The following is a 21,073-nucleotide window of genomic DNA, read 5'->3' as shown; positions in this document are numbered from 1 at the left end:
GATTGGCAGTGTTCAGTAATGACAACCAGGAGCCTGTGGATGTAAAAACTTGTCATATGTGTCTGTGCTTGCTTCGGCAGCACATATACTAAAACTTGTCATATGTGTCTGAAACATGATTATGTTTACAGACCACGAAGAATGTGGAAATGGCTGAGCAATGGCCTTTAGTTATATTCTTAGTCATTTGGAATTTGCAGTATGTGGGAAATTTTTATTTCTGTTAAGAAAATATTGGAAGTGAAACCATAATTGTAACTGATTTATAATATATCAAATATAAATGGACTCTATTGAACATATGATGCAACAAAGGGTTGCAAGCTTATTGATATAATTAAGTGAAAATGAGTACTATATAAGGATGATTTCCCAGGAATCAATTTTATAAATGTCAATTGCTGCTGCTGCTAAGTCACTTCAGTCGTGTCCGACTCTGCGCGACCCCATAGACGGCAGCCCACCAGGCTCCGCCATCCCTGGGAGTCTCCAGGCAAGAACACTGAAGTGGGTTGCCATTTCCTTCTCCAGGGCAGGAAAGTGGAAAGTGAGAGTGAAGTTGCTCAGTCGTGTCCAACTCTTCACGACCCCATGGACTGCAGCCTACCAGTCTCCTACGTCCATGGGATTTTCCAGGCAAGAGTACTGGAGTGGGTTGCTATTGCCTTCTCCGATAAATGTCAACAGACACAAGTAAAGGATTAAAGGATATACCTACCCAATTCACAACACAATAAAACAAAATATACTCATAGACAGAAGGAAAGTGTTTCAGTTTTCCCAAATCCCTTACTGGCCTAGATAGCTGACATATAATGATGCTTAAGAGACCATCAGAAGCACACATTTGCAAACTCAGTGCTCCCTTCGCTTACCACGTAAAAACTTCCTAGCATTTACCAACTCTTTCTGGAGTTCTGGTGATCTGGTGATATATCCAAAACAACACTAAGTGAATAAGGATTCAATTCCCAGCTCACCCCTAATTTTTACTGGAATCATTTGAGGGGGCTGAAGGCATCTGAGGGGGCTGAAGGCCTAGTCCTCAGGTACATTCCATAATTGAGTTTGGTTCACAGTTTACAAACATAAATATTTATTTTTTCAGTCTTAAAGCAAAGTATTGAATTTATTATGATGGTAATACATTAAGCTATTTTCCCTTTAAATCACTTCTTCAAAACCTAAAAGAGAAGAAAGTAAGATATTCTCTGAACTCTTGCTCTGATTTAACACCTCGCTTTTCAATTCTGTATCCAGAAAAATTCCAAATATCCTGTGTGATATACATTTAATAGTTTCCTCTGTCACATTTTACCCAACTTTCAACCTCACTTAGGCCCTTTTTTCTGGTCTCTAAGCCATTGGTATCAGAATCACATTATATGAAAATTTGTGTTTCTAAAACATTTAATGGTCATTTCTTAAATACATCTGCAAATCTTAGGATTCAGAATGTCTATCACATTGCCTGGCTTTATTTATGAATGCATTAAAAAATGAATGACTGAAATTGAATCAAATATAATATTTCCATCTTTAAAGTACCAGAGGACATTCACTAAATGTCCTCTCAGCTTCCCTATTACATTTTAAACTTATTTTCATAAAATAGATGCTTCCTGATGTTATTTACACTGTCATAGTCTGACTCAAATAAGTAATATTTCATAATATTTCCATAAAATATAACAAAGCTTAATTTTGATTTAAAGAACCCTCTTCGTATGGACACCATCCTATATTTTGGAACTTTCTAATTATCACCATTTAAATATGCTATGTATTATCACATTTCTAATTTTTTTATATTCATCATTTCCTAGGCGAGAGACATCTCCTTCCTAGCTCTTTGCTGTCTTAATCTTTTACCTATAATGCAAAAATTATTTCTTGCTTCTCATGTTGTTGCCTAACTCATTTTTATATTAATATTATTTAATTCATAAAAATCTTGAAGTACTCTTGTAGGGTACTTGTTTTGGTACTCTGCAGTGTTTAGGAGAAACAAAAATAAAGGGAGTGAAACAATCACACCTAGATCTTGCCAATTACCAGTTATCTGACCCTATGGAAGATATTACCTTTTCTGCTTCACTTTTCACATCTGGAAAAACATACAACAGCAGCTATTTTTGTGATAATTTACAAGGCTATCATGATTAAAAATGAGTAAAGTCAAGTTCCAAAGCCAGAATTTTTTGCCTATTTTCTTCCTGTCTAGTGCCTAGAATAGAGCATGACCTCTCAAAAACACTGAACAAACATCTGTTGAGTAAATGACTGTGCTGAGAAAAATATTAGCATATATCAGTAAATGTCAAGAAATACTATCTCTATAAGTTACTTAAAAAAAAAAAAAAGATTCAGTGCATTTGAGGTACACATAAGGGTGATGATACAACCAAGTAGTGCAAGAAAGGCATCTAGTGAAACACACACACACAGACAGAAGTGGTAAATGGGGGAGGCTTTAGAAGCTGAATGACTGCTCTTTTATGACAAGCTTTAGAGTCAAACAACATGCTTGATTCCAACCAGATTTCCTGTAATTGCTCCTTATACAGACTTCTGGGATCATCTCTCTTAGTCATTTCTGTTATTAAATTAGTGTTTCTTGAGTGACAGGGTAGATGATAAACTTAGAAAAAATTAAAATAAAAGAATCTTAGGCAGACTAGATAGATAAATAGTCTTAGGGAGAGAAAATTTTAACCCCAGTCATTTTGTTACCATCTGAAACAACTCCCTGGATCTAATTTAAGAACATTTCCAAGCTGGATTGATTCAAGTATATGATCTAACACCACAAAATATCACTTACATAAAAAAATTTAATGACCAAAGGGAAAATTTTTTGAAAGTACTGTATACTAAAAATAAAGGTTTTGATCATTTTAAAGGACATTGAAAATCTTCATGAGTTATTAAGAGGAGTGTGGTTCATTCTCGATGTCAGAAAATAATTTCCCAGAGTTACTATTGGATTTGTTTATTAAGTCAAGTCTGAAGAATCTGAAAAAACCATTATGGCATATACCATCTTGACTTTACTATATATTTTTAAAATTCCTTTTAAAAATACATTTAAAAAATATAATATAAAAAGATTTCATGAGAGAAATTTGAATACAAGAATGGTTCAGTTCAGTTCAGTTGCTCAGTCATGTCTGACTCTTTGTGACCCCATGGACTGCAGCACACTGGGCCTCCCAGTCCATCACCAACTCCCGGAGTTTACGCAAACTCATGCCCATTGAGGCGGTGATGCCATCCAGCCATCTCATCCTCTGTCGTCCCCTTCTCCTCCTGCCCCCAATTCCTCCCAGCATCAGGGTCTTTTCCAATGAGTCAGCTCTTCGCATGAGGTGGTCAAAGTATTGGAGTTTCAGCTTCAGCATCAATCCTTCCAATGAACACCTAGGACTGATCTCCTTCAGAATGGACTGGTTGGATCTCCTTGCAGTCCAAGGGACTCTCAAGAGTCTTCTCCAACACCACAGTTCAAAAGCATTTTAAGTAAAATTTTTAGTACATATATCATGCAGAATGTGTCTTAAATGAAATTCAGTTATCATTGAAAAAGTAAAGATTTCATACATATTTTACAAAGTTTTAAAAAAGACAATATTATTATTTTCCCTTTTTGTAGCTAATTTAATGCATTTATCTCCTAAATTTTAATATATTTCAACTAATTTTTATGCCTTTCACCTTTGTGAACTGTAAGGTTTACATTTATTTATCTTTTTGGCTATTAGTACTTTAGTTTTTTATGTGTATAAGTTGATTTTTGTTAATGATAGTACTAATATATCTTTCATGCAAGTATTAAAAGTTTTCACAAATCATTTTGTTTATTTTTCAAATTGTTATCCAGTTAAAAGTATGTTATTAAAAGTTATAAACAAATTTCTACACATAATTATAAGCTATATATTAACCTATATTCATTTCTGCTGTGTAGGGGCACCCAAGATGGATGGGTCATGGTGGAGAGTTCTTACAAAATGTGGTCCACTGGAGAAGGGAATGGCAAACCACTTCAGTATTCTTGCCTTGAGAACCCCATGAATAGTATGAAAAGGCAAAAAGATAGAACACTGAAGGATGAGCTTCCCAGGACAGTAGGTGCCCAATATGCTACTGAAGATCAGTGGAGAAACTCCAGAAAGAATGAAGAGACAGAGCCAAAAGCACAAACAACACCCAGCTGTGGATGTGACTGATGACGGAAGTAAAGTCCAATGCTGTAAAGAGCAATACTGCATAGGACCCTAGAATGTTAGGTCCATGAAGGAAGGCAAATTGAAAGTGGTCAAACAGGAGATGGCAAGAGTGAATATCAGCATTTTAAGAATCAGGGAACTAAAATGGATTGGAATGGGTGAATTTAACTCAGATGACCATTATATCTACTACTGTGCACAAGAATCCCTTAGAAGAAATGGAGTAGCTATCATAGTCAACAAAAGAGCCTGAAATGCAGTACTAGGATGAAATCTCAAAAATGACAGAATGATCTCTGTTCGTTTCCAAGGCAAAGCATTCAATATCACATTAATCAAAGTCTATGCCCCAACTAGTAATGCTGAAGAAGCTGAAGTTGAACGGTTCTATGAAGACCTACAAGATCTTCTAGAACTAACACCCAAAAGAGATGTCCTTTCCATTATAGAGGACTTGAATGCAAAAGTAGGAAGTCAAGAGATAACTGGAGTAACAAGAAAATCTGGCCTTGGAGTACAGAACGAAGGAGGTCAAAGGCTAACAGAGTTTTGCCAAGAGAATGCATTGGTCATAGCAAGCATCCTCTCCCAACAACACAAAAGAAAACTCTACACATGGACATCACCAGATGGTCAAAACTGAAATGAGATTGATTATATTCCTTGCAGCCAAAGATGGAGAAGCTCTATATAGTCAGCAAAAACAAAGCCAGGAGCTGACTAACGCTCAGATCATGGACTCCTTATAGCCAAATTCAGACTGAAATTGAAGAAAGTAGGGAAGACAACTAGATCATTCAGGTATGACCTAAATCAAATCCCTTACAGTTATGAAGTGGAAGTGACAAATAGATTCAAGGGATAAGATCTGATAGACAGAGTGCCTGAAGAACTATGGACAGAGGTTTGTGACATTGTACAGAAGGCAGAGATCAAGATCATCCCCAAGAAAAAGAAATGCAAAAGACTATTGGTTGTCCGAGGAGACCTTGCAGATAGCTGAGAAATAAAAGACACCAAAAGCAAATGAGAAAAGGAGATATATACCCATTTGAATGCAGAGTTCCAAAGAATAGCAAGGAGAGATAAGAAAGTCTTTCTCAGTGATCAGTGATCAATGCAAATAAATAGAGGAAAACAATAGAATGGGAAAGACTAGCGATCTCTTCTAGAAAATTACAAATACCAAGGGAATATTTCATGCAAAGATGGGCATAATAAAGGACAGAAATGGTATGGACCTAACAGAAGCAGAAGATATTAAGAAGAGATGGCAAGAATACACAGAAGAACTGTACAAAAAAGATCTTCACGACCCATATAACTACAATGGTGTGATCACTCACCTAGAGCTAGACATCCTGGAATGTGAAGCCAAGTGGGCCTTAGGAAGCATCACTGCAAACAAAGCTAGTGGAGGTGATAGAATTCCAGTTGAGCTTTTTCAAAGCCTAAAAGACGATGCTGTGAAAGTGCTATACTCAATATGCAAGCAAATATGGAAAACTCAGCAGTGGTCACAGGACTGGAAAAGGTCAGTTTTCATTCCAATCCCAAGAAAGGAAATGAAAAAGAATGTTCAAACACAATTGCACTTGTCTCACATGCTAGCACAGTAATGCTCAAAATTCTCCAAACCAGGCTTCAACGGTATGTGAACCATAAACTTCCAGATGTTCAAGCTGGATTTAGAAAAGGCAGAAGAAACAGAGATCAAATTACCAACATCCACTGGATCATCGAAAAAGCAAGAGAGTTCCAGAAAAACATCTATTTTTGTTTTATTTACTATGCCAAAGCCTTTGACTGAGTGGATCACAACAAACTGTGGAAAATTCATGAAGAGAGGAGAATAGCAGACCACCTGACCTGCCTCCTGAGAAATCTGTATGCAGGTCAAGAAGCGACAGTTAGACCTGGACATGGAACAAAAGACTGGTTCCAAATTGGGAAAGGAGTACACGAAGGCTGCATATTCTCACCCTGCTTATTTAATCTTTTTTTTTTTAATTTTTATTATTATTATTTTTTTTTTCCAGTGGGTTTTGTCATACATTGATATGAATCAGCCATGGATTTACATTTATTCCCAATCCCGATCCCCCCTCCCACCTCCCTCTCCACCCGATTCCTCTGGGTCTTCCCAGTGCACCAGGCTGGAGCACTTGTCTCGTGCATCCCACCTGGGCTGGTGATCTGTTTCACCATAGATAGTATACATGCTGTTCTTTTGAAATATCCCACCCTCACATTCTCCCACAAAGTTCAAAAGTCTGTTCTGTATTTCTGTGTCTCTTTTTCTGTTTTGCATATAGGGTTATCGTTATCACCTTTCTAAATTCCATATACATGTGTCAGTATGCTGTAATGTTCTTTATCTTTCTGGCTTACTTCACTCTGTATAATGGGCTCCAGCTTCATCCATCTCATTAGGACTGGTTCAAATGAATTCTTTTTCATGGCTGAGTAATATTCCATGGTGTATATGTACCACAGCTTCCTTATCCATTCATCTGCTGATGGGCATCTAGGTTGCTTCCATGTTCTGGCTATTATAAACAGTGCTGCGATGAACATTGGGGTACACGTGTCTCTTTCAGATCTGGTTTCCTCAGTGTGTATGCCCAGAAGTGGGATTGCTGGGTCATATGGCAGTTCTATTTCCAGTTTTTTAAGAAATCTCCACACTGTTTTCCATAGCGGCTGTACTAGTTTGCATTCCCACCAACAGTGTAAGAGGGTTCCCTTTTCTCCACACCCTCTCCAGCATTTATTGCTTGTAGACTTTTGGATAGCAGCCATCCTGACTGGCGTGTAATGGTACCTCATTGTGGTTTTGATTTGCATTTCTCTAATAATGAGTGAGGTTGAGCATCTTTTCATGTGTTTGTTAGCCATCTGTATGTCTTCTTTGGAGAAATGTCTGTTTAGTTCTTTGGCCCATTTTTTGATTGGGTCATTTATTTTTCTGGAATTGAGCTTCAGGAGTTGCTTGTATATTTTTGAGATTAATCCTTTGTTTCTTCATTTGCTATTATTTTCTCCCAATCTGAGGGCTGTCTTTTCACCTTACTTATAGTTTCCTTTGTAGTGCAAAAGCTTTTAAGTTTCATTAGGTCCCATTTGTTTAGTTTAGCTTTTATTTCCAATATTCTGGGAGGTGGGTCATAGAGGATCTTGCTGTGATTTATGTCGGAGAGTGTTTTGCCTATGTTCTCCTCTAGGAGTTTTATAGTTTCTGGTCTTACATTTAGATCTTTAATCCATTTTGAGTTTATTTTGGTGTATGGTGTTAGAAAGTGTTCTAGTTTCATTCTTTTACAAGTGGTTGACCAGTTTTCCCAGCACCACTTGTTAAAGAGGTTGTCTTTTTTCCATTGTATATCCTTGCCTCCTTTGTCAAAGATAAGGTGTCCATAGGTTCGTGGATTTATCTCTGGGCTTTCTATTCTGTTCCATTGATCTATATTTCTGTCTTTGTGCCAGTACCATACTGTCTTGATGACTGTGGCTTTGTAGTAGAGTCTGAAGTCAGGCAGGTTGATTCCTCCAGTTCCATTCTTCTTTCTCAAGATTACTTTGGCTATTCGAGGTTTTTTGTATTTCCATACAAATTGTGAAATTCTTTGGTCTAGTTCTGTGAAAAATACCGTTGGTAGCTTGATAGGGATTGCATTGAATCTATAGACTGCTTTGGGTAGAATAGCCATTTTGACAATATTAATTCTTCCAATCCATGAACACGGTATGTTTCTCCATCTGTTTGTGTCCTCTTTGATTTCTTTCATCAGTGTTTTATAGTTTTCTATGTATAGGTCCTTTGTTTCTTTAGGTAGATATACTCCTAAGTATTTTATTCTTTTTGTTGCAATGGTGAATGGTATTGTTTCCTTAATTTCTCTGTCTGTTTTTTCATTGTTAGTATATAGGAATGCAAGGGATTTCTGTGTGTTAATTTTATATCCTGCAACTTTACTATATTCATTGATTAGCTCTAGTAATTACTCATTCTATGAGGCCACCATCACCCTAATTCCAAAACCAGACAAAGATGCCACAAAAAAAGAAAACTACAGGCCAATATCACTGATGAACATAGATGCAAAAATCCTTAACAAAATTCTAGCAAACAGAATCCAACAACATATTAAAAAAATTATACACCATGACCAAGTGGGCTTTATCCCAGGAATGCAAGGATTCTTTAATATCCGCAAATCAATCAATGTAATACACCACATTAACAAATTGAAAGATAAAAACCATATGATTATCTCAATAGATGCAGAGAAAGCCTTTGACAAAATTCAACACTCATTTATGATTAAAACTCTCCAAAAAGCAGGAATAGAAGGAACATACCTCAACATAATAAAAGCTATATATGACAAACCCACAGCAAGCATCACCCTCAATGGTGAAAAATTGAAGGCATTTCCCGTGGAATCAGGAACAAGACAAGGGTGCCCACTCTCACCACTACTATTCAACATAGTGTTGGAAGTTCTGGCCACAGCAATCAGAGCAGAAAAAGAAGTAAAAGGAATCCAGATAGGAAAAGAAGAAGTAAAACTCTCACTGTTTGCAGATGACATGATCCTCTACATAGAAAACCCTAAAGACTCTACCAGAAAATTTCTAGAGCTAATCAATGAATATAGTAAAGTTGCAGGATATAAAATTATTTAATTTATATGCACATTACATTATGAGAAATGCTGGGCTGAATGAAGCACAAACTGGAATCCAGATTGTCAGGAGAATTATCAATAATCTCAGATATGCAGATGACACCATCCTTATGGCAGAAAGAGAAGAACTAAAGAGACTCTTGATGAAAGTGAAAAGGAGAGTGAAAATGTTGGCTTAAAGCTCAACATTCAGAAAACTAAGATCATGGCATCTGGTCCCATCACTTCATGGCAAATAGATCGGGAAACAATGGAAACAGTGACAGATTTTATTTTCTTGGGCTCCAAAATCACAGCAGATGGTGATTGCAGCCATGAAATTAAAAGAAACTTGCACCTTGGAAGAAAAGTTATGACCAACTTGGACAGCATATTAAAAGCAGAGACATTACTTTGCCAACAAAGGTCCATCTAGTCAAGGCTATGGTTTTTCCAGTAGTCATGTATGGATATGAGTGTCAGACCATGAAGAAAGCTGAATGCCAAAGAATTGATGTTTTTGAACTGTGGTGTTGGAGAAGACTCTTGAGAGTCCCTTGGACTGCAAGGAGATCCAACCAGTCAATCCTAAAGGAGATCAGTCCTGATTATTCATTGGAAGGATTGATGCTGAAGCTGAAAAAGTCCAATACTTTGGCCACCTGGTGTGATGAACTGACTCATTGGAAAAGACCCTGATGCTGGGAAAGGTTAAAGGCAGGAGGAGAAGGGGACGACAGAGGATGAGATGGTTGGATGGCATCCTCGACTCAATGGACATGAGTTTGGGTAAACTCTGGGTGTTGGTGATGGACAGGGAAGCCTGGCTTGTTGCAGCCAATGCAGTCGCCAAGAGTCAGACAGGACTGAGTTACTGAACTGAACTCAATTGATATTCATTTATAATCCATGAATTCTTTTTTTTTTTTATATCTATGCTTTTTTTCACTTTTGTATTTATTTATTCATGTTTAATTGAAGGATATTTGCTTTACAGAATTTTGTTGTTTTCTGCCAAATATTAACATGAATCAGCCATAGGTATACATGTGTTCCTTCCCTTTTGAGCCTCTCTCTCCATCCCACCCCTCTAGGTTATTACAGAGCCCCTGTTTGACTTCCCTAAGTCATATAGCAAATTCCATTGGTTCTCTATTTTACATATGGTAATCTAAGTTTTCATGTTATTCCCTCTCTACATCTCACCCTCTCCTTCCTTTCCCTCCCTGGTGTCTGTAAGTCTGTTATCTGTGCCTGTTTCTCCACTGCTGCCCTGAGAATAAATTAATCAGTACCATCTCTCTAGGTGCCATATACATGCATTAGAATGATGCATGAATTCTTGTTTCTGGAATTTTATTACCTGAAATATAATGTGGTGCATGTTATATGGGAAAAAGTACAATTTTATTACCTTTCTCTCAAGTATCATTTAGCCAACATCAGAAACTAATTTATATTATTTATTCCCAAATTTGTACTACAAAACTTTTCAGAGAATAAATTATAATAAAGTGTGTTAAAATAATTTATTTAATTTAGTAATTTATTTACACAAACCACAGCAACAGATTTTAAATGTTTTCACTTCATGGTGTGTTTTAATATGTGCTTGTCAAAAATTTTGGCTACTTGTTTAAATATCCTCACTAATCTTATTCATAATCATTGGATCAATTATGTAAAATTATATCTATTAATAAAATGACATTTAATATTTCTGAAGAATGCATTAGATGCATATTAATGATAAAATAATATTATTTATTATATTTTATATTTATAATTTTAGCAAATCATTATTTGTGTACTATATAACTTACATTTACAATGTCTAAATGTGAATTGGTTTGTTTCAATTCTAGTATGAATAGAACAATGTTTTTAAAATATTGGATTATCTTCATAACTATTATTAATATTTAAGTATTTACATTTTTTATATTTAGCTACTCCATGAAACACTCACTTATTTCACAGTTGTCAATATTCCATGGATCACATTCTTATAAAATCATAGAATACAAACTATTTATTTATTTATTTCCATTAGCTATAGGACATATTTTTATGTTGGATGTCCATAGAGTTCAGTACTTTTCCAGGTAATCCCAGATTAAACTTGTGACATATTTTCAATTTCATAACTTTTCTCATCTTACTTCTGTTTCACTGACTTCCTTTCATTTTCAAGCATTGTTAAGCTTCATCCCTCAAAATTAGTGAATCATTATATCTTTCCTTAGACAGTTCACAGACAGTCTTACTACATATGAACAATCTAGGAATAAGTGCATGCACAGACCTTTATAAGGAAAGCATAGGCTAGAGGGACATTTTTGATTGGGACAGATCATGTATGATTAGAATAGTTACCTAGCAGAGTTTTTTAAAAAAAAAGTTGGATTAAAGAAAATATGAGACTAGGTATGAAGATTGATATTGGTCCACACACATTTACCTATAGAGGACAATGGCAATGAAGAGACTGTCTCCAAACCATGCTTAAATATCAACTTTAAAATGTGTTGCACTTCCCTGGTGGGCCAGTGGTTATGAATCTGCCTGCCAATGCAGGGGACATGGGTTTGATCCCTGGTCTAGGAAGGTTCCACGTGCCATGGGGCAACTAGGACCATGCACCCCAACTTCTAAGCCTGCAGGCCTAGAGCCCATGGTCCTCAGCAGGAGAAGTCACTCCAATGAGAACACCACTACACCACTACACTTCACACCACTACAAGTGAGTGGTCCCTGCACACCACAACTAGAGAAAAGACCCCATGAGCAAAAAAGATCCAGGGCAATCAAAATTTAACAAATAAGTACATAAAAATGTGTTTACATCATATACAATTGCAAACCACACCAAACTGACACTCTTGTCTTCCATTTTCTGTTCTTTAAGAAAATGATTCTTTTACATGTAACCAAATCATGAATTATGTTTAATGTCTATTATCTGCCCCCCACCATCATCAGAGGATCTTTGCTTGGTTTTAGATTCCCCCCAAATGCAGCAATATTTCCAAATATCTAGAAAATTACCTCACACAAAATAAGCTCTCATTATTTTTTTTTATTTTGCTGAACACAATTTTGGGAAGTTGTTAATTAACCTGCCTAAGATGCATATGGATTCCAGTCCTCAAGAAGTAAAAAGCTGGTAAAGACAAAGCAGAAAACATGGACTGAGACACTAGAATCCATGATGGTGATTAAAAAAAGTTCTGGTGACCACATGATCTGCTCAGAAGAGTAGGAAGCCTGGTTATCTTGTCCAGGGACTGAGGAAGGCTGCTGTTTTATATTCTGCTGAATATGACAGTTGTTTAAAGAGGAACATATTTTCTTAAGAACACGACTGATATCTAGGGTGTGGCCTGTGGTTGAAATGAGTCCTTCAGTACCTCTAGGAAAGGGCTGGTAGCCTGGAGATTGCTGAGCTTTAATGAAGATAAATATGAGGGGTTGTATATCTGAAATGTATAATACTGTAAATCAACTATGTGTGCTCAGTCGCTTAGTCGTGTAAATTCTCTGCGACCCCATAGGCTGTAGCCCACCGGCCTCCTCTATCCGTTCAGTTTTACAGGCAAGAATATTGGAGTGAGTTGCCATTTCCTACTCCAGGGAACCTTCCTGACCCAGGGATTGTGGAACTTGCATCCCCTGTGTCTCCTGCATTGGTAGGCAGATTCTTTACCACTGAGCCACCTGGGAAGCCATTAAAAAAGATAAGAAAGATAGGCCTATAGAAAATTTCTTACTAGGAGAAATACTCAACCATGTTGAGTCATGCATGAAAAAGATGTGAGAAGGAAAAACAATATTCCAAACATAAATAAGAAATAACAATTTTACCATAGAATTCTCCCTTCAGCTATGATGATTTTGCTATGAATTCAATAGCACTATCTCACAAATATGTGCTGTGTTGGCAATTAAAACTTTCTACTAAAATAAATGCATATCTAAAAGAGAACTTTTGTCTGGTATCATTTCAATATGATTGCCATATGTTAATGAATAGCTTCTTATTAGATACCAAAGAAGAATAAAATTAATAGCAATAAGGAAGAAAAATGTGAATTATTTTTTCAGACAATATTCTCTGTTTTTCAGCATCTGTGTCCCTGAAAAATGATGCTTTGACACGGTCATTAAGCTGATAGATTTTAAAAAATAGGTAAATAGATGTTTAAACAGATATATATGCCAAATTGTTTTGTCTTGTTTAGTTGGCTTTGTCGTTTAAAATGTATCAGGTATAATTTCTTGTTTCTCTTTTTTTACATTTAAGTCAGATTTCACTGTGACAGTTCTCCCTAGGATAAAGTGTCTTTCTTTTGTTATCATCTCTACCCAGAAATCCGTTTATAAAACAAAAAACACACACTTAAGCTCTATGCTGAATACTCACCCTTCTTTCTGATGTACATGATTTAAAGAGTCAATAGCATTACATATCATTTCTTTAATCTCTAATCAAAGTTGGCTATGCATTTATAGAATTCTAGCTGTTTATTATTACTTTCAGGGAATTTAGTCTTGTTATTTTTATTATGCTCAAAAATCCTTGTCAAATTCTATATTCATTGCCCAATTCAGATCACCTATGGCCACAAATATATAAGACTCAAGGACTCTGGTTATCTCCTGTAGTTTCATACAAAATTGCTTTTGTTACTACAAAATAGAAACGAGAATATAAGCTCTGTCATTGCGGTAAGCTAAACACTGAAAGATAAGATTACAGTGCTTGAGGAGATTTTTGTCTTGTAACTAGTCACTGTCAAAATGAACTCTCACGGTATGTTGCCTCAAGAAAATAAAAATTCTATCTTAGAAAATAGATACTTCAGTATATGCAATGATAGGGAGGGCTGCCTTGGGAAAGATGGCAACCATGCAGACATTGAGTGTATAAAAGTTAATGGAATATGTTTTATCCCCACCGTGGGTCCTGGAAATTTTCTAGGGACATTCAATTCTAGGCACTGAAGTTCTGGACAAAGTTCTGAAGCCAGCTCACACATGTGGGGAGTTGGTCTCTTCCTCCTCCAGGGATCATGGAGGGAGAACTATGCCCAGACTATGTCTATTTCAGTAAACTAAGAATGTTACATCACCATCAAGCCATTAGTCACTGCAGCTGACCTGACAATGTGCCCTAAGGGAAATTTGGAATGGAAAAAACAAAACAAAACAAGATACTGGCCCTAGGTAGCTAAGATGTATATCAAAGGAATAATTTCAATGAGCCCAAACTCTTGTATCTCCCCATTCGCAGAAAAGCACTAAAGTTATTAATTTGTCTTTTGTGTGTGTGTGATTAGCAGTAATCTTTTGATATTCAACTACATCTTTTTTCAAAAAGTCCTGTACATCCTGGCTTCTCCCTTACCTCTTTGGGACAGTTCCTCAGAGTTTTCTGAGGGACTGTTTCCCAGGCTATAGTCCTCAGTAAGGTCCCCAAATAAAACATGACTCACAAATGTAAAATTGTGCAGTTTTTTTCAGTCATCATTGGCATGCATGCTTGAATCCTGCTGATGCTAAACTTCTACCTGTATAGAAGAAAAGTTATTTTTTTAAAGTTTTAAATAAAGCTATTTAGATGTATTTCAAATATGTTATTGAATACAATGTAGGAGGAGGGGCAAACACTACAAGTATGTCGGTGAAATGCAGTGAAATCAAGTGTGGTATGTCTCATAATTGCACAAATCAGATGAGAAACAATTATCAGTGGCTCAGTGGTAAAGAATCCACCTGCCAAGCAGGACATACAGGTTAGATCCCTGGGTCAGGGAGATCCTCGGGAAAAGGAAATGGCAACCCGTTCCAGTATTCTTGCCTGAGGAATCCCATGGACACAGTAACCTGATGGGTTACAGTGCATGGAGTCCCAAGAGTCTGACATGACTTAGTGACTAATCAACAACAAAACTTAAAGAAAAAAATGTAAGTTTCCTGAAGGCTTTATAAAGCACAAAGCCTTTCTTCCTCTTTGAAAGGGTTTGTCAATGGATGGGAATATTTATATCAGGAAAAATAAACTGGATTTGATGTTCTTTGTTGTCAGTAATTAGTACTTTACTACTAGGAAAGAAAGAATAGCTCTATCATTTCTTATACAAGTGTGCTATTGCTGCCAGAACAAATTACTACTAACTAACTTAGTTTTTAAAACAATAGAAACTTATCATCTTACAATTCTGTAGGTCAAAACTTGGATCTCTGTGAACTAAAATCAATATGTTAAAAGGGCTATGTTCCCTTATGGAGATTATTGGGTGGTATCTGTTTCCTAATCTTTTTTTGGCTTCTAGAAGTCATCTATATTCCTTGGACTGTTACAAGTTCATCCTCCATCCTCAAAGCTAGCAATATTGTATGTTTATAATTCTTATACTTAAGTCACATCTTTCTGCCATTGACTCCAGCATGGAATAATATTTGGCTTTTTTGGACTCTTGTTAAAGGGCTTCCCTGGTGGCTCAGATGGTAAAGAATCTGCCTGTGATGCAGGAGACCTGGGTTTGATCCCCGGGTTGGGAAAATCCCCTGGAGAAGGGAATGGTTATCCACGCCAGTATTCTTGACTGGAGAATTCCATGGAGAGAGGAGTCTGGAGAGCTACAGTCCATGAGGCCAAAAAGAGTCAGATGCAGCTGAATGACTAACACTTGTATAGGGCACATCTAGATAATTCACAACAATCTCTTCAACTCAAGGTCCATAACCTCAATTACATTTTACAAAATACCTTTTACCACACAAGGTATTTATAACATATTAACAGGCTCCAGGTTTAAGGTAGGGACATACTGGAGGGAGGAGGAGGCATCATTCTGCCAACCACATCTCAAAATAATATTATTTACAGAAAATTTAATGTGTCTTTAGTTGCTTCAGACATATCTAGAATATTAGTTTTCTTCCATGTCCACCACCTCCATTTTAATTAACAATATAAAATCTGAAATATATTTATATATGTGTGTGCTAAGTTGCTTCAGGCATGTGTGACTCTTTGCAACCCTACGAACTGTAACCCACTAGGCTCCTCTGTCCATGGGATTCTCCAGGCAAGAGTACTGGAATGGATGGTCATGCCCCTCTCCAGGGGATCTTCCTGACCCAGGGATCAAACCCACATCTCTTATAGCTCCTGCACTGGCAGGTGGGTTGTTTACTAGCAGCACCACATGGGAATCCCAAAGAAGAAGTATCTAAGGCTAAATACCAAAAAGGATGAGCCTCAGCAATAAAGATACTTTTGATGAATATTATCCTTAATCCTACAAAAGGTAGAGGTCTGAATTTTCCATGCAAGAGGGTAAGGAGAAATCCATTAAATTGCTTTAGTTAGCTAGTTTGATGGATTAGAATTCCAAAATCTACAGTCACAAAGCAAGTCCACTCTCTCTGTGATATAGGGTTATGTGTAAAATCAGAAGTGGCTTGGATGGACTGCCTGCAAGTTTCTCTCCCACTCTGATCCCTACATAAGGTCCCCCAATCAAACAATCCTCCTCTTCCACACCAGGTACAATTCCTGCTCATCCTTGAGTCTTCAACTCCCTGCAAACCTACTCAGTTCAGCTCAGTCGCTCAGTAATGTCCGACTCTTTGCGACCCCATGGACTGTAGCACACCAGGACTGTACCATGGACTGCCACCCTATGGAAGTATTCAAATAAGTCAATCACATCTTCCCTTGGGAATCAGAGGGCATTACCCTCTTGACACTACAAAGCCTGCCTCTCACAGCCCATGGTTGTACTCTGTTCTTGAATGCAACCCTGCATGACCTTGAATGATGTAATGTGCATACTTCTCCTGAGTAGCATGCATGATTAACAAATTGCTCCTGATTTCATCCATCCAGTGTTGTGTTACATATGTTGGCCATCTCTACAACACTAGGGTACCATCAGTAGCCATAGGTCTCCAGCAGTGCCACAACATTGCAGTTTGAATCTTTGACCCATTTAAAGGACTGCTATATAAATAAATCAGACACACCCCAGATATTCTCCTCTTGATTATTTTAAAATTAACTGTTTTGCCACCTTAATTATATCTATAAAAATCCTTCCCTTTTGCCACTTAAGTAAACTAACCACAGGTGTGATATCTTATGCTATTCACAGTCCCACTTATATTCAAGGAAGGAGAAAAAACTGAGAGTGTGTACCATTTGGGGGAATCATAGTGATTATCTTGGAATTCTTCCTTCTAGATCTTGTGACAGATTCTTGTCCATATGATTGACTATTTTCCTCACCATCAGCAGCAGTCTCTTTTGGGATAAAACTTATTTATGTTAAGGCTCTATCTTGTTTTATACAAAACCTCTAGAATACAAAAACAAAAAAAAACAACACAAACAAAAACATTAACAAAAAACGTCGATAAAGGAGACATAATATAGAAGTTGAGATGAACAGATAATGACTTCCAAATAACATTGTTAAATATGTTCAAAGAGCTACTGAGAAATAGTGGATGAATTACAAGAACAAATGGGGAATTTCAGAAAAGAAATGGAAAGTATGCATGAATGCATGCTAAGTCACTTCAGCTGTGTCTGACTCTGTGCAACCCTATGGGTAGCAGTCCACCAGGCTCCTCTGTCCACAGGATGCTCTAGGCAAGAACACTGGGGCAGGGTGCCGATTCCTCCTCCACAGAAAGTATAAAAAGGACAAAATAATCTACCATCAAAATAAGGTGTCTTTTGCCTGACAATGTGAATCTAATCCTTCTCTAAGTGCTCAGACTTGGGTTAGGAAGTTGCTCATTCTTCTCTACCTCTACCATCACTTACTTTCAAAGAGTTAAAGTATTTAAAAATAAGACTTGAGGCACACATTTTCAGTACCAAAGAGTTGCTGTCAAAAATAAACTTTAGATGTTCAAGGAACACATTCTTAAAACTACTTCCATCATCAAGAAGTCAATATTCTATTTTCCATCTCAAATTACTCCTTCTCCCACCATTCTGTTCACCAAGCTCACAATAAAATGTAAAATGGGTTCCATGCAGTAGCAAATATTCCATGGGCAAAAATATGTCACTACATTAAGAATGATACCTATTTCCCACATTTGGAGAAATTTTCTGAACATTTGTTACCACAGAAAAAGAAATCTCAATAAAATGAGTTGTCTCCCTTTAATTTTCTTAATAAAATTTAATTGCTATATGATCTTCCCCTTCATATGTCTCACCCAACACATACATGTGGGTATTCCTCATCTAATTGAATCTAGCCTATCATATTCTACTACAAATTTTCAACAAGCTTTTGAAAATTTTTCAAAGTGGAAGCTCCTAACTCAAAGACTCTCAAGTAACTTACTCTTCAATGCTGCCATGAGTCACATAATAATCAAACTATTGCATCACGGTATCATGATATCTACAAAATCAACACATCTACAAAATTTATAAAATGTGAGTAAAATTCAGAATTAAATGTAGCCCATTTCTTCAGTTGAACCCTAAATATAAATGTCTTATATATTACTATTCCCAAGTGAAATCGACAATTCAGAAACTCAGAACTCACCACATGGTCTATCAATATTGCATACTGAGAACTCTGTTGCTTAGTTTTATTAATAATATTCTCTAGGGAAAGAATATAGATAAAAAAATTAAAGATAAAAGAAAAATAGAAAGCATCCTTTGTTTCAGTTCTATGAGTTAATATTAGTTTTCAGAATCTACCATCTGTTATGCCATTTAGGGGAAAGTTCTATCCAAAGATTAATTTAGCTGTTATGTGATTGCTTCCAAATCAAAAAATACTTATAATTTTAAGAAAATCCAGAATACTCTAGGCTTATCCTGCTGTTGGTTTCCATGATATGCTTTCTCTGAGAAGCAATGAGGTGTCTGTCAAGATAATAAGAACCTATGAGTTAGGTATTTACCTATTTAGTTTCCCCACATTATATTCTGATAACAGAGCTAAAATATGAGATAAGATATAAGATGAGGATAATGTGGTTTGCATTTATTAAGCAACTTTCCTAAGACTATACAGGTAGTAAGTGGAGTTAGATCACACTATAGCTCTAGAGGCTACATTTCTAACCACTCATTGTATTGCCTCTCACCATAGCCTGTGATTGAGTGACATGAGAGAGTTTGACTCTATTTCACCTTTGGAGAGCTTATGAAAGGAAATGGCAAAGGTTTTTCCGTCTGGAAGGGAGTTCTGTATTTATAAAATGGTTCATTCCATTTGACAAATATTTCTTAATTGCCTACTGTGAGTCACACACTGTTCCACTAGGCTTTGGGAATACATCACTGAACCAAACAAACCATCACCGCCAACAGCAAAAACACCTTGTCCTTTTTTAGGCAATCATTTAGAAGAGAGATGGACAAATAAGTAATTAATATAATAAATTATCCAGTATGTTAGTGGATGAAGATTCCTATGAGGAAAAAATAAAATAATGAAAAAAGGATACAGAATTCTGAAGAAACTATTTATGCATGTGTTTGGTGGGGGTGGGAGGAAGGGGTCAGGCAGGTTTCATTGATAAGGTGATATGAGACCAAAATCTAATATGGCTCCATTTACTATCTTTTATTTTGAGGCGGGATGCACTTCATGCCATGGGGAATCTTAGTTTCCTAACCACGGATCAAAGCTCTGTCCCCTGCATTGGAAGCACTGAGTCTCAACCACTGGACCACCAGGGAAGTCCATCCATTTAATATTTTGACCCCTTGCTGGCTCAGAGCAAGAAGATATACCTTTTATTTTTAACAGCAACCATAACAAAACTTGTCACAGTTGGAAAATACCTAGAGGGGAAAAAAGAGAACTGAATGTTAGTTCATTATATTCTTCCCACCTATTCAACTACATTCTTACTGTGAAAAAAATAATATCTGAAATCAGCCAGAGAACTTCTCTATAGGCCATCTAGGAGTAAAAGGGTTAGTCATCACAGCTTGAGCCTGGTAACAAGTCAAAAGAATGTGAGAGTCCCCGTCTACTGTGTTAGAGTGCTTCCAGTACAGAGAACTAACAATTTATAGAAATAACATCAAGGAAGCAAGAGGTAAATGCTTTCCACAACACCTTCCAAAATAAATACATTTTCTCTTTATCATCCCTTCAAGTTGAGTCACTGATGGTACCACCCCATGGATTATATAGATATAGATATAGATATATTTTAATATATCCTCCAGACTGAATATGTGCTTCTTGAACTTGAGCATTATTACCAAAGTAAAAAGAAAATAATACATGAGTATTTTTTAACTTTTGCATTTGAAAAATTTACTTACACCTGTATCCAGAGGCTAAGGTATATAAATCTCTATTAATACTAGCTGTTTAACACAATATATCATGTACTCTCTTCTGCATGTCAGGTACAGGCAAGTTTAGGTTATATATTAGAAAATGACTAAGATCCAGTATACTTTATTTGCTATACAGAAACTTAAAGCTTATTAGAGGAAAACAATAGAATGGGAAAGACTAGAGATCTCTTCAAGAAAATTAGAGATACCAAGGGAACATTTCATGCAAAGACGGGCTCAATAAAGAACAGAAATGGTATGGACCTAACAGAAGCAGAAGATATTAAGAAGAAGTGGCAAGAATACACAGAAAACTGTATCAAAAAGATCTTTACAACCCAGATAATTACAATGGTGTGATCACTCACATTCACCTAGAGCCAGACATCCTGGAATGTGAAGTCAAGTGGGTCTTAGGAAGCATCATTACGCACAAAGTTAGTGGATATGATGGAATTCCAGTTGAGCTATTTCAAATCCTGAAATATGATGCTGTGAAAGTGCTGCATTCAATATGCCGGCAAATCTGGAAAACTCAGCATTGGCCACAGGACTGGAAAAGGTCCGTTTTCATTCCAATCGCTAAGAAAGGCAATGCCAAAGAATGCTCAAACTACCGCACAATTGCACTCATCTCACACGCTAGAAAAGTAATGCTTCAAATTCTCCAAGCCAGGCTTCAGCATTACGTGAACCGTGAACGTCCAGATGTTCAGGCTGGTTTTAGAAAAGGCAGAGGAACCAGAGATCAAATTGCCAACGTCTGCTGGATCATTAAAAAAGCAAGAAATTTCCAGAAAAACATCTACTTCTGCTTTATTGAC

Source organism: Dama dama, chromosome 30, assembly GCF_033118175.1.
Source record: "Dama dama isolate Ldn47 chromosome 30, ASM3311817v1, whole genome shotgun sequence".
Taxonomy (NCBI): domain Eukaryota; kingdom Metazoa; phylum Chordata; class Mammalia; order Artiodactyla; family Cervidae; genus Dama; species Dama dama.
This window is presented reverse-complemented; position numbering follows the sequence as displayed.